At 35.3% G+C, this 12387-nt stretch overlaps 1 protein-coding gene across 1 annotated transcript in view; it reads left to right on the top strand.

The window, feature by feature from the left end:
• The window catches only part of MDGA2 (MAM domain containing glycosylphosphatidylinositol anchor 2), an 873596-nt gene that overhangs the window by 820609 nt on the left and 40600 nt on the right, over window positions 1–12387 (top strand). The gene's annotated exons all lie outside the window — the stretch shown is intronic.

The following is a 12387-nucleotide window of genomic DNA, read 5'->3' as shown; positions in this document are numbered from 1 at the left end:
CTCCATTTCTCCACATTCAAATTATGATACTGAAGAATTTTATAGATTTCTATTTACATATTGCTTTCATGTGTAAAAGTGTAGTCAGTCATCACAAATGACACTTTAATGTGGATATTATCATCAGAACTTTGAGTTTCACTTTTCTTACAAGGCTTAGCACAAATAGTCTTCCTCCACTAAATATTTCCTCTTTTTGATTTCCCATAACCATTTATTTTCATCTATGTGGTAAGCTGTTATTGATTTTCTTATATCCTCCAGTAGATTACAAAATACTTGAAAACTAAATCTGTTTCTAATTTCTCCCTGTATGTTAATATCCTTGTGATTATCATAGCATCTCATTTATAACAGGTGTTCAAATGATTATTTGTTAAGAGAACAAACAAATGACAGTTTCAGGATGAATTAATTGCATAAATAAGATTCTCCCTGACTTCTCCCCATGGTGCTATTGCTAGTTAATTACTATATTTATTATAATTCCTTTCAAGGTAGGTTCTTTGACTGCACACTTGCAGTAGAAATGTTTCAAAAGAGTTGTCATGGGAAGATTAAAACTAGATACAGGAAAAAGTTTACAACTATTTCAATTCAAGAAAACAATTTGAACAGCTTTTACCTACTGAATAAAAAGCACATGTAAATGTCTAGTAGAGGGAGTGTTTGCAAACAGATTACTTCAATACAAGATAATAAGCAGCATTAATTTTATGGCAAATGAGAAAGTTTTACAGAAGAGGTATTTGAGCTAGGGCCTGAAACTTGAATAGAGGTCCCCTTAGGTGAAATGAAGGTCTTGGTCAGAAAATGATTGAGCAAAGTTTAGCGTGACTGCAGTATGATGTTGAAGAGTTACAGAAGCCAAAAATGTGTACTAAAGATAGACAATTTATAATTTGAAAGCTTTAAAAAGCTTGGATCAGGAAGGTCCTAGTTACTGACATCTCTTCCTCAACAAGCATTTTACATGTAGTCAAAAGATGGATTGGATTTTTTTATTTTTAAAATAATTTCTAGCATCACTTTCTAATTCAAAAATTTCCATTACCTGTGTACTTTTTGATTTTAATGAATATTCAGTATTATAGAAGCTGAGAGTTGTTTAGAATAAAAACTTTTTAGTAAACATTACACAGTGACTCCTGTAAGTTAATAAAAATACTTTTTATGTTACTGGAAGTTACATTATTCTTTTTTAAAAAATTTTTAAATAAATTTATCAGGGTGACATTTTTTCAAAAAACTACACATTTCAAGTGTGCAACTCAATAAAACATCATCTGCACACTGCATCGTGCACCTATCACATCGAGCAAAGACTCTCTCTGTCTCCATTTTTCCACACTTTTCCTACCCCAACCTGGTCCTGACCCCACTTACCCCCATCACCACATTGTTGTGTGTGTCTATGTGTAGTGTATATATGTTTTTTGGCTAATCTCTTCACCTTCTTTCATTCAGTTTCCCAACCCTTCTCCTTTCTGACAGCTGTTAGTCTGTTCCATTATCCCATGTCTCTATTTCTATTTTGTTCATCAGTTTATTTTTTTCTTTAGAGTCCACATATAAGATAGATCTCATTGCATTTGTCTTTCTCTGACTGGTTTATTTCACTTAGCAAAATAATTTCCAGGTTCATCCATGCTGTCACAAAGGATAAGAGTTCCTTCTTTTTCACAGCCACGTGATACTCCATTGTGTAAATATACCACAGCTTTTTTATTCACTCAACTACTGATAGACATTTGGGCTGTTTCCAGATCTTAGCTATTGTAAATAATGCTGCAATGAACATAGTGATGCATATATTTTATTCAAATTAATGTTTTGAGTTTTTCCAGATATATTCTCAAACTTGGATTTGCTAATACAAAAGGAAATTCAATTTTTAATTTTTTGAGGTAACTTCATATTGCTTTTCATAGTGGATGCAACAATCTGCATTCCCACCAACTGTGCACAAGGTTTCCTTATTCTCCACATCCTTGTCAACACTCATTGTTTTTGGATTTATTGATGACAGGCATTATCACAGGTACAAGGTGATATCTCATTATGGTTTTAATTTGCATCTCTCTCTAATGTTTAGTGATGAACATTTTTTCATATGTCTGTTGGCCATCTGTTATGTCTTCCTTGGAGAAGTGTCTATTCAGGTCTTTTGCCCATTTTTTAATTGGATTGTTTTTCTTTTGGTTTTGATTTGTATAAGTCCTTTATATATTTTGGAAATTAACACCTTGTCAGGTGTATCATTGGCATATATGTTCTCCCATTCAGTGGGATCGCTTTTCACTTTATTGATGGTTTCTTTCGTTGTGCCAAAGCTTTTTAGCTTGAACTAGTCCCATTTGTTTATTTATTCCTTTGTTTCCCTTGCCCTAGGAGATATATCAGAAAAGAATATTTATATGAGAGATGCTTGAGATTTTTACTACCTATGTTTTTTTCTATGATTTTTATCATTTCACAACTCATATCTAAGTATTTTATCCATTTTGAGTTTATTCTAATGTATGGCTTAAGTTGGTGGTCTAGTTTTATTTTTTTTACAACTACTACTCCAGTTCTCCCAACACCATTTATTGAAGAGACGGTCTTTACTCCATTGTATGCTCTTACCACCTCAATGAAATATTAATTGGTCGTGAAGATGTGGGTTTATTTCTGGACTCCTGTTCTGTTTCTTTGATTTATTTACGTGTTCTTATGTCAGTACCAGGCTGTTTCAAATACTATGGTGTCATATATTTTGATACCAGGTGTTGTAATCCCTCCAACTTTTCTCTTCTTTCTCAAGATTGCTGAGGCTATTCAGGGATATTTTCAATTTTATATAAATTTTCAGAATATTTGTCCCAGATATGTGAAATATGTCATTAGTACTTTAATAGGAATTGTGTTGAATCTATAGATTGCTTTGTGTACTATGGATATTTTAATGATGTTAATTCCCCCAATCCATGAACATGATATGTGCTTCCACTTATTTGTATTTTCCTCATTTTCTTTTTTCAATGTCATACAGTTTTCCATGTATAGGTTGTTGTCTCCGTAGTTAAATTATTACTAAGTACCTTGTGTTTCTTTTTGTTGTTGTTGCAATAGTAAACGGGATTGTTCTCATAATTTTTCTTTCTGATAGTTCATTATTGGTGTATAAGAATGCAACTGATTTCTGATTATTAACTTGGTATCCTACTATTTTGCCAAAATCATTTATTAGACCTAATAATTTTTTGGTGGAGTCTTTAGAGTTTTCTGTGTACAATATCATGTCATCTGTGAATAATGAAAGTTTTATTTCCTTCTTTCCAATTTGAATCCCTTTCATTTCTTCTTTTTGTCTTATTGCTGTGGCTGGGACTTCTAGAACTATGTTGAATAAGAATAGTGAAAGTGGACATTCACGTCTCTTGACTGACCTTAAGGGAAATGCTTTTAATTTTACATGTTGAGCATGATGTTGGCTGTAAGTTTGTCATAATGGCCTTTATATGTTTAGATATTATAGCTTTCTTTCCCATTTTGCTGAGAGTTTCTATCATAAATGGGTCCAGTTTTTTTAATCAAATAGTTTTTTTTCTGCATCTATTATATAATCATGTGATTTTTTTTTTTACCCTTTATTTTATGTGATATATTTACTGATTTGCAAATATTGTACCTAACCTTGCATCCCCAGAATAAATCTCACTATTGATCATATATGATCTTTTTAAAATATCGCTGGGTTCAAATTTGCTATTTTTTTTTTTTTGAGGATTTTAACATCCATGTTTATCAGGGATATTGGCAGATAATTTTCTTTCTTGGTAGTGTCTTTATCTGGTTTGGAATTAGAATTATGATGGTCTTATAAAATGAGCTTGGAATGTTTCCCATCTCTTGATTTTTTAAAAAATAGTTTGAGAAGTTTAGGTGTTAGCTCTTTGAATGTTTGGTAAAATTCACCTGTGAAGCCATCTCGTCCAGGAATTCTATTTGCTGGGAGTTTTTTGATTACTGCTCCAATTTCATTAGTTGTCCATAAAGGTTTTGTGATTCTTCCTGACCCAATTTTGAAAGATTGCATATTTCTAGAAATTTTTTTCACCCACGTTCACCATAATTTCTTAAAATCTTTTGTATTTCTGTGATGTCAGTTGTCACTTCTCTTTCATTTCTGATTTTATCTATATGTGTGTGTTTATATATGTATACATACATATGTGTGTGTGTGTATATATTTATATATAAATATATTTATTTATATATATATATATATTTGGATCCCCTATTTTTTCTTGATGAATCTGGTTAAAGTTCATAAATCATGTTTACCTTTTCAAAGAACCAGCTCTTCATTTCACTGATCTTTTGGGTTTTGGGGGGGGATTTTTTTAGCCTTTATGTAATTTATTTTTGTTTTGACCTTTATTATTCTTCCTTCTTTTTATTCTCGGCTTTGTTTGCTGTTCATTTTCTAGTTCTTTTAATATGTAGGGTTAGATATTTTACTTGAAATATTTACATGCATATATGTATATGAGGTCTTCCTGGATAAAGTGAAACCATTGTTAATGTAATGAGAACGGTTTGCACAACACTGACAAAACCTGGCACCCAAGGAGGGTGGACTGGAATGAACATGAATGAACAATGACAACTTCACTGTACTAGTTCGTGGGGGTGGTAGATGCTGTTGACTGAGCATGTGTACTCTGTGGCTGTCACATTCAAAATGACTGAGTAAGTAGAGCAACAAATCTGCATCAGATTTTACCTTAAGCTTGAACATTTCTCCATGGAAACTATTTGGATGATTCAGGAGGCCACAGCTATGGGCAACCAATGATTGGCAGCTTCATCACAACAGCATGCTCACTAATGCACCATATCTTCTGCAGAGAATTTTGGTGAAACATTAAATCACCCAGGTGACTCAGTCCCTCTATAGCCCAGATTTGGTGTTGTGTGACTTCTGGCTTTACCTAAAACTCAAATCACCTGTGAAAGGAAATAGCTTGAGACCATTGGTGAGATTCCAGAAAACATGATGAGGCAGCTTATGGCAGCTGGGAAAACTGTGTGAGGTCCCAAGGCCTACTTTGAAGGGGACTGCAGCACCATTGTCCTATGTACAATGTTTATTGTATCTTCTTCAGTAAATGTCTCTATTTTTAATATTACATGACTGAACAGGCCATATATATTTTGCTTCTTGAGTTTGGCCTGTAATGCTATCCACTTCCTTCTCAGGACTGTTTTCACTGTGTCCCATAGATTTTGGTTTGTTGTGTGTTCATTTTCACTTGTTTTCAGGTAATTTTTTACTTCTTCCTCGATCCTATTTTTTAACGCATTCTTTGTTTAATAACATGATTTAGCCCCATGTGTTTGAATGTTTTTCAGTTTTTTATTGTAGTTGACTTCTACTTTCATAATGTAGTCAGAGAAGATGCTTGATATGATTTCAATATTCTTGAATTTGTTGAGACTTATTTTGTGTTCTAACTTGTGGTTTATCTTTAAGAATGCTTCATGTGCACTTGAGAGAAATGTATATTCTTCTGCTTTGGGATACATGTTGTTCTGTAAATATCTCTTAAATCCATTCAGTACAGTGTCATTTATGGTCACTATTGCTTTGTTGGTTTTTTAACTGGAAGATCTATCCATTGATAATAATGGGGTGTTAAAATCTCCTACTCTGACTGTGTTGCTGTCAACCTCTCCCCTAATGTCCACCAAGATTTTCTTTATATATTTAGGTGCTCTTTTGCTGGGTGTATATATGTTTACAAGGGTTATATCCTCTTTTTGGATTGATCCGTTTAGGATTTTGCAGTGACTTTTGTCTTTTGTTATGGTCTTTGTTTTGAAGTCTGTTAGGTCAGATATACGTATTGTTACTCCAGCTTCTTTTGTTTGTTTGTTTCCATTTACATGGAATATATTTTTCAATCCCTAACTTTTAGTCTGTGTGTATCTTTTGTACTGATGTGGCTCTCTTGTAAACATTATATCTATGGGTCATGTCTTCTTATACATTTAGCTACCTTATGTCTTTTGATTGAAGGATTTAATCCATTTAAAGTTATTATTCATAGATACTTATTTAGTGTTATTTTATCCTTTATACCTATGTTCCTCTCCCTTGATTTCTTTTTTTGCTTTCTTCTTTTTAAAGCAGGCCCTTTAACACCTCTTGCATGGACTGTTTAGTGGCAATGAACTCTTCACTTATTTTTGTCTGGGAAGATCTTAATTTCACCTTCACTTTTTTTTTTTTAAATTTTATACAGTTGTCTCCATTTTCCCGTGACCACTTTCCCCTGCCCTACCAACCCCCACCTCCCTCCCTCAATCCTTCCCCACTTTGGCTTTGTCCATGAGTCCTTCATGCATGCTCTTGACCCCTCCCCTTCCTTTCCCCATTACCCTCTTCCCTCCTTTCCTCATGTTACTGTTGGTTTCTTTTTTCTTTCAATGATGCTAGTTATATTTTTCTTGCTTTTTCATTTTGTTGTTTAGGTTCCACTTATAGGTGAGATCATATGGTATTTATCCTTCATCTCCTGGCTTACTTCACTTAGCATAATGGTCTCCAGTTCCATTCGTGCTGTCTTGAAGGGTAGTAGCTCTTTCTTCCTTTCTGCCGCATAGTATTCCATTGTGTAAATGTACCATAGCTTTTTAATCCATTCACTTACTGATGGGCACCTAGGCTGTTTCCAGCACTTGGCTATCGTAAATTGTGCTGCTAGGGACATTGGGGTGCATAGGTTCCTTAGAAGTGGTGTTTGGGGATTCTTAGGGTATAATTCCAGCAGTGGAATTGCTGGGTCAAAAGGCAGTTCCATTTTTAGTTTTTGAAGAAATTCCAAACTGTTTTCCACAGTGGCTGCACCAGTCTGCATTCCCACCAACAGTGTACTAGGGTTCCTTTTTCTCCACAATCTTGCCAGCATGCATTGTTTGTAGATTTGTTTATCATGGTCATTGTGACCTGTGTGAAGTGGTATCTCATTGGGGTTTTAATTTGCATTTCTCTGATGCCTAGTGATGATGAGCATCCTTTCATGTCTCTGGACCCTGTTTATGTCCTCCTTGGACATAACCTGGGGAAGTGTCTGTTCAGGTCGTTTGTCCATTTTTTAACTGGATTGTTTGTCTTCCTGGAGTGGAGTTGTGTGAGTTCTATAATAGCCTTGCTGGGTACAATAGTTTTAGTTGTAGGTCTTTGCTTTTTTGTCACTTCAATATTTTATGCCAATCCCTTCCAGCCTGAAGTGTTTCTGTTGAGAAATCAGCTGACAGATTTATGGCAGTTCCCTTGTAGGTAACTAATTGCTTTTCTTTTCCTGTTCCTAAGAGTATTTCTTTTTCTTTAATATTTGACATTTTAATTCTGATGTGTTTTGATGTGGTCTGTTTGGGTTTTTCTTGCTTCCTGAACTTGTGTGACTTTTTCCTGCACCAGGTTAGAGAAGTTTTCAGGCATTACTTCTTCCAGAAGTTTTTCTATCCCTTTTTCACTCACTTTTCCTTCTGGTACCCCTATGATATGGATGTTTTTCCATTTAATGTTATCCCAGAGGTCCTTTAAGCTTTCCTCATGTTTTAAAGAAAATTTCCATTTTCTTTTTCATGTTCTACTTGGGTGCTTACTTGTATCTTGTCTTCTAAATCACTGATTTGATCTTCTGCTTCATCTAACTAGCTATTGATTCCATTTAGTGTATTTTCCATTGCAGATATATTCATTTCTGACTGGTTCTTTGTTTACTTTTTTTTTAATGCTTAGTCTCTCTGTTTAAGTTCTCACTGAGATTGCTCATTGTTCCCCAAAGGTCCTTGAGCATCTTTATAACTATTGTTTCAAACTCTGCATCTGGTATTATTGGTAGCTCCCACATGATTTAATTATTTACCTTGGTATTTCTCTTGTTCTTTCATTTGGGGCACATTTACTTCTCCTTTTTGTTTCTGTATATTAGGTAGATCTGCTCTGACTTCTAAACTTGTTACGATGGCTTTATAATGAAGGTGTCTTGTGGGGCTCAGTGCCACAATCTTCCAGATCACCTGAGGTTTTTGCACAGGAATGTTTCCTGTGGGTTATGTGCACCCTTCTGTTGTAGTTGAGTCTTGAATGCAGTTGACCCTTTTGTGGATGGAATGAATTCTTCAGGTTGGCTGACAATAAGGGTAAACCTTGATTACTGTGTATGATGTACCATGCAAGGGCTGCCACCCAAGGTGGGATTGTTCTCTGTAGAATTTGGTGCCTGCCAGACTCCCCCTTTGGGTGTGCCACTTGTGTGGGTAGTTGGGTTGAGCTCTGGTCTGGTCTCAAGCCCACTACTCATTGTGTTGGTTCTGAGTCCTCTTGGGAAGAGTTGAGATATAGGTCAATGTCAGACTTTGTGTGTAACCAACCTTAGGCTGCCTGTCAAAGGTATCATTCTGTTCACTGTTTATGACTGCATCTACTGGGCCTGAGTGTATGTGGGAGGTGTCACTCTTTTTATAATGGTCAATTTCCTTCAGGTTAGAGCTGGGGGTGGGTCTATAAAAGGACCGAGGCTCCTTGAGGTCTACACCCACCTGTCTGCTACTTTACCTCCCCCTGAAGTTTCCTGGTCTTCCTCTAGAGGCTTCTGAATAAAAACTAAAGAGTGGGCCCAGGCTGGCTGCAACCCACAGATACTTCTATAGGTTGTAAGCTCCGTAGGCCAGGGCAAATGAAGTCAGGAGGAGAGTTAGTGGGTCCCCCTCTATGGGGGCCACATGGTCAGGCACTCAATGAGAGGGAAGTGTCCTCTGCTTTGAAGGCAAACCACTTATTCTCTACCAGAGTCTCCAACTCTAGTACCCCCAGAAGGGGGCACACTGCAATTTCAGGTTTGGTACAGCCAGCCATCTACTTTGTAGAAACAAGCTCATCCAGTCCAAACCACTGGGCTTAGCAGGGACAGATCAAAAGAATCTCACATTAGGGATTCTGCTAGTGCAGCCTACAGGAGGGGGCCAAGCACTTTGTCCTTGTCTCAGATATTAGCCTCCAAAAGACTCATGCTCTGAATGTCCCAGCTCTGAACTATTCTCCCCCTCACTCCACCATGGGACTGAGCTCAGTGGGATGGAGTATCCAGGACTTGGAAGGGCAAAACCAAACAGTTTTCTGTTGGGGTTGGTTATCTGCAAGCCTTAGGAAGGAGATGCACGCTTCTCCTTCTTTTCAGGGTAGGCTCAGCTTGTAGGGGAGATAGAAGTAGCCTCCCACCACAATGTAGTCACATATCGCAGAACCCACATATCTGATTCCTGAACAAAAGTTTTACCAGGAGAAACACTCTAAATGTCTCAGCTCCGTGTGGCACTCTGGTCCCTCTGCATGACTCATCTCAGAAGGACGGGACAAGCCAAGTGATTCAATACATCGTGGGGGTGTAGGCTGTGTGCTCAAGATTGGGGAAACAAGTCCCCTTTCCAAAGCCACAAAGTTTAGTCATTGTGTAAGTTTTCACCAAGAACCTCCCCAGAAAAAGAGAGCCCCTATGGTCACTGACACATGCAGACAGGACTCTCCATGGACCCAAGCATGGTAGACTCACCTTGCCAGCTGTCAGAGACCAGGCAATGCACTCCTTTGGCTGGTGCTGTAACAATGAGTGCTAGTCCCTGGGAAGGTGTTGTCTGGGTCTTTCAGGCAGACCGACTCCCCACTGATTTTCACCACCAGATGCTATGTGGGCTCCTCTTCCCATCTGTGTTGCTCTGCATTGGAGATCTTTGTGTAGAGTTGAGTAACCCATGCTCTTGGTGGGAGGGAGTTTTGCAGCTGCAATATCCTTTAGGCTTATAGCTGCTGCACCTGGATAAGGGGAGACAGAGTTTTCCGAGGCTCTTCCTTTCTTACCAGTCTCTATGTGGCTTCTTCTGTAAATATAATATTTCAGTTCAGCTAGACTTCAGTTGGTTATTGAGGCTGATTGCTCTATAATTCAAGTGTAAATCCTTTTGGGGCTGGGAGCAGGTGTATGTAGTTGCCACCTATTCTGCAGTCATATTTGAATCCCATTTTTCCTCACTAATTTAATTGTTTAACACTGCTATTGCCTTCAGGTCCTAAACACATATGAGAAAAATGTTTTATCAAACAAAGCCATTTATTATACATTCAGGCTCTTAATAAACCAGCCAGATATTATTCAGTAAGAGATGAAAATAGACCAACATATTTTGTTTTAGATTTTTGCAATGGAAAGTTAATTTTCCTTTCCCTGAATTAGGCTATTTTTACCTGGGATATTCTTCTTAAACATTGTATTGTTTTTTGTTTTTATTGTAATTAATTTTCAAGGTATAATTTACATATGGTAAAAGTCACCCTTTTTATATGGACTTATTCAGAGCTGTTGACCAATCCATACAGTCATGTAATCATCACAACAGAGTTCCATGGCCCCTAACATCTCCTTGTGTTCCTTGGTAGTTAAACCTCTTGCACAACAGCCCCTAGCAAACATTTTTTTGTTACTACAATTTTTCTATAATATTTCAATTAGTTACAATATATTTATTCTTTATCGTCCACATTTTTTATTAAAACATACCTTCCCAGTAATGATGTTGTTAATAAAATTAAAGAGAGAAAATTAAATCGTTCAGGGAAAAAACATAAATGAGAAAAGAATACAAGTGAAAAATATCAAATACTTCTCTTTTGATTCTAAGTTATTTCATAAAATAAAAAAATTCTAAATTTATTTCTTATGTTATTTATAATTATGTGTAATAAATTTTTATAATATCATTGAGCAATATTTCTTCAAAAAAGATTATTGTATTGATAGTAAAGTTTAAAAATCTTTGAAATATATGTTGGCTAAATTATAAATTATAGTTTGTCTGAAACATTTTCTTAATAGGAAAAAAATAATTGTATGACTTTAATGGAATATGTCATTCCATTATATTCCAGTAAATATAATGAAATGTAAATGGAAAATATTTTATTTTTATATATATCACATATAAAATATATAATATACAGTTTATATTTTAATATAATATATTTTATATGATATATTTGAATATATTTTGTTATCATACACATCATATTTGTAAGTAAAATCATGCAGTTTTTTCTTTCTGTGTCTGGCAGTTTCACTTAGTGTAACATCCTCTGGTTTCATCCATGTTACTGCAAATGGTAGGACAGCTTTAAATGTTTTAGGCATAAAAATATCCCATTGTATATATCTGCCACAAATTTTTTATTTGTTCATTTATAGATAAAACACAGGTTATTTCTATACTTTGGCTACTGTTAGTAATACTGCAATGAAAATAGGAGTGCCTATCTCTTTTGAGGTACTGATTTAATTTCTTTTGGCTGTAGACTTATAAGACAGATTATTACTGGCTCATATGATAGTTCTCTTTTAGTTTTTTTGAGGAATTTTGATACTTTTTTCATAATAGATGTATCAATTTATTTTCCCACCAACACTATGCACGTACCATACTTTTCAGATTACTGTAACTTTAAAATATATATTTTAAAATAATAAGTGTGATGCCTCCAGTTTTGTTCTTCTTGCTCATAATTTTGTTGGCAATTTGGGATCTTTTGTGGTTTCACATAACTTAGAAATTTTTTTGTATTTCTATACAAAAATGCTATTGCTATTTTTATAGGGATTGTGTTGATCTACAGATCACTTTGGGGAGTATGGATATTTTAACAACATTAAGTCTTCCAACCCAGGAATATGGGTAGTTTTTCCATTTAGTTGTGTCTTTTTTTATTTTTTCATCAGTTTTATAGTTTTCAGTGTGTAGGTCTTTAATTTCTTTGGCTAAGTTTATTCTTAAGCATTTTTATGCTATCATAAATGATATAATTTTCTTAATCCCCTTTCAGGTAGTTCATTCTTAGTATATAGAAACACAAAGATTAATTCAAAGCATTACCCCAGCTGCAAAGGTTCCACTCCCAAAGATATACAATAAATCTAATCCATAGTAGAAGGGATGGGAAACAAATGGGAGTCTCTGTTTTTTAGATGTTTATGTGAATTCCATGAAACCAGTAGTCAGTTTTGACTTTACTTTTAATAGCTGAACTTAGCTAAAGTTTTCCCTCTGTGAGCCTCACAAATTAGTATCACTGTGATTTCATAGAGTTGTAATGACTTTGAATGAAATAATATAAACTATCTTACATTTTTCTTAATTAAGGATAATTTTAATTCTGTGTCTAGTGGGCATTATCATCCTCTTTAATTACTCCTATATTTCAAACAGGTACATCTCAGTTAGAATATCCTCTGAAACCTAGAAATGTTACTACCACCCTCTTTTCAGTGATAGTTTAAGAAAGCTCTC

The sequence above is a fragment of the Pteronotus mesoamericanus genome, unplaced genomic scaffold (assembly GCF_021234165.1).
Source record: "Pteronotus mesoamericanus isolate MK-2021 breed Mesoamerican mustached bat unplaced genomic scaffold, CSHL_Meso_final contig_100, whole genome shotgun sequence".
Classification (NCBI taxonomy): Eukaryota; Metazoa; Chordata; class Mammalia; order Chiroptera; family Mormoopidae; genus Pteronotus; species Pteronotus mesoamericanus.
This window is presented reverse-complemented; position numbering and strand designations above follow the sequence as displayed.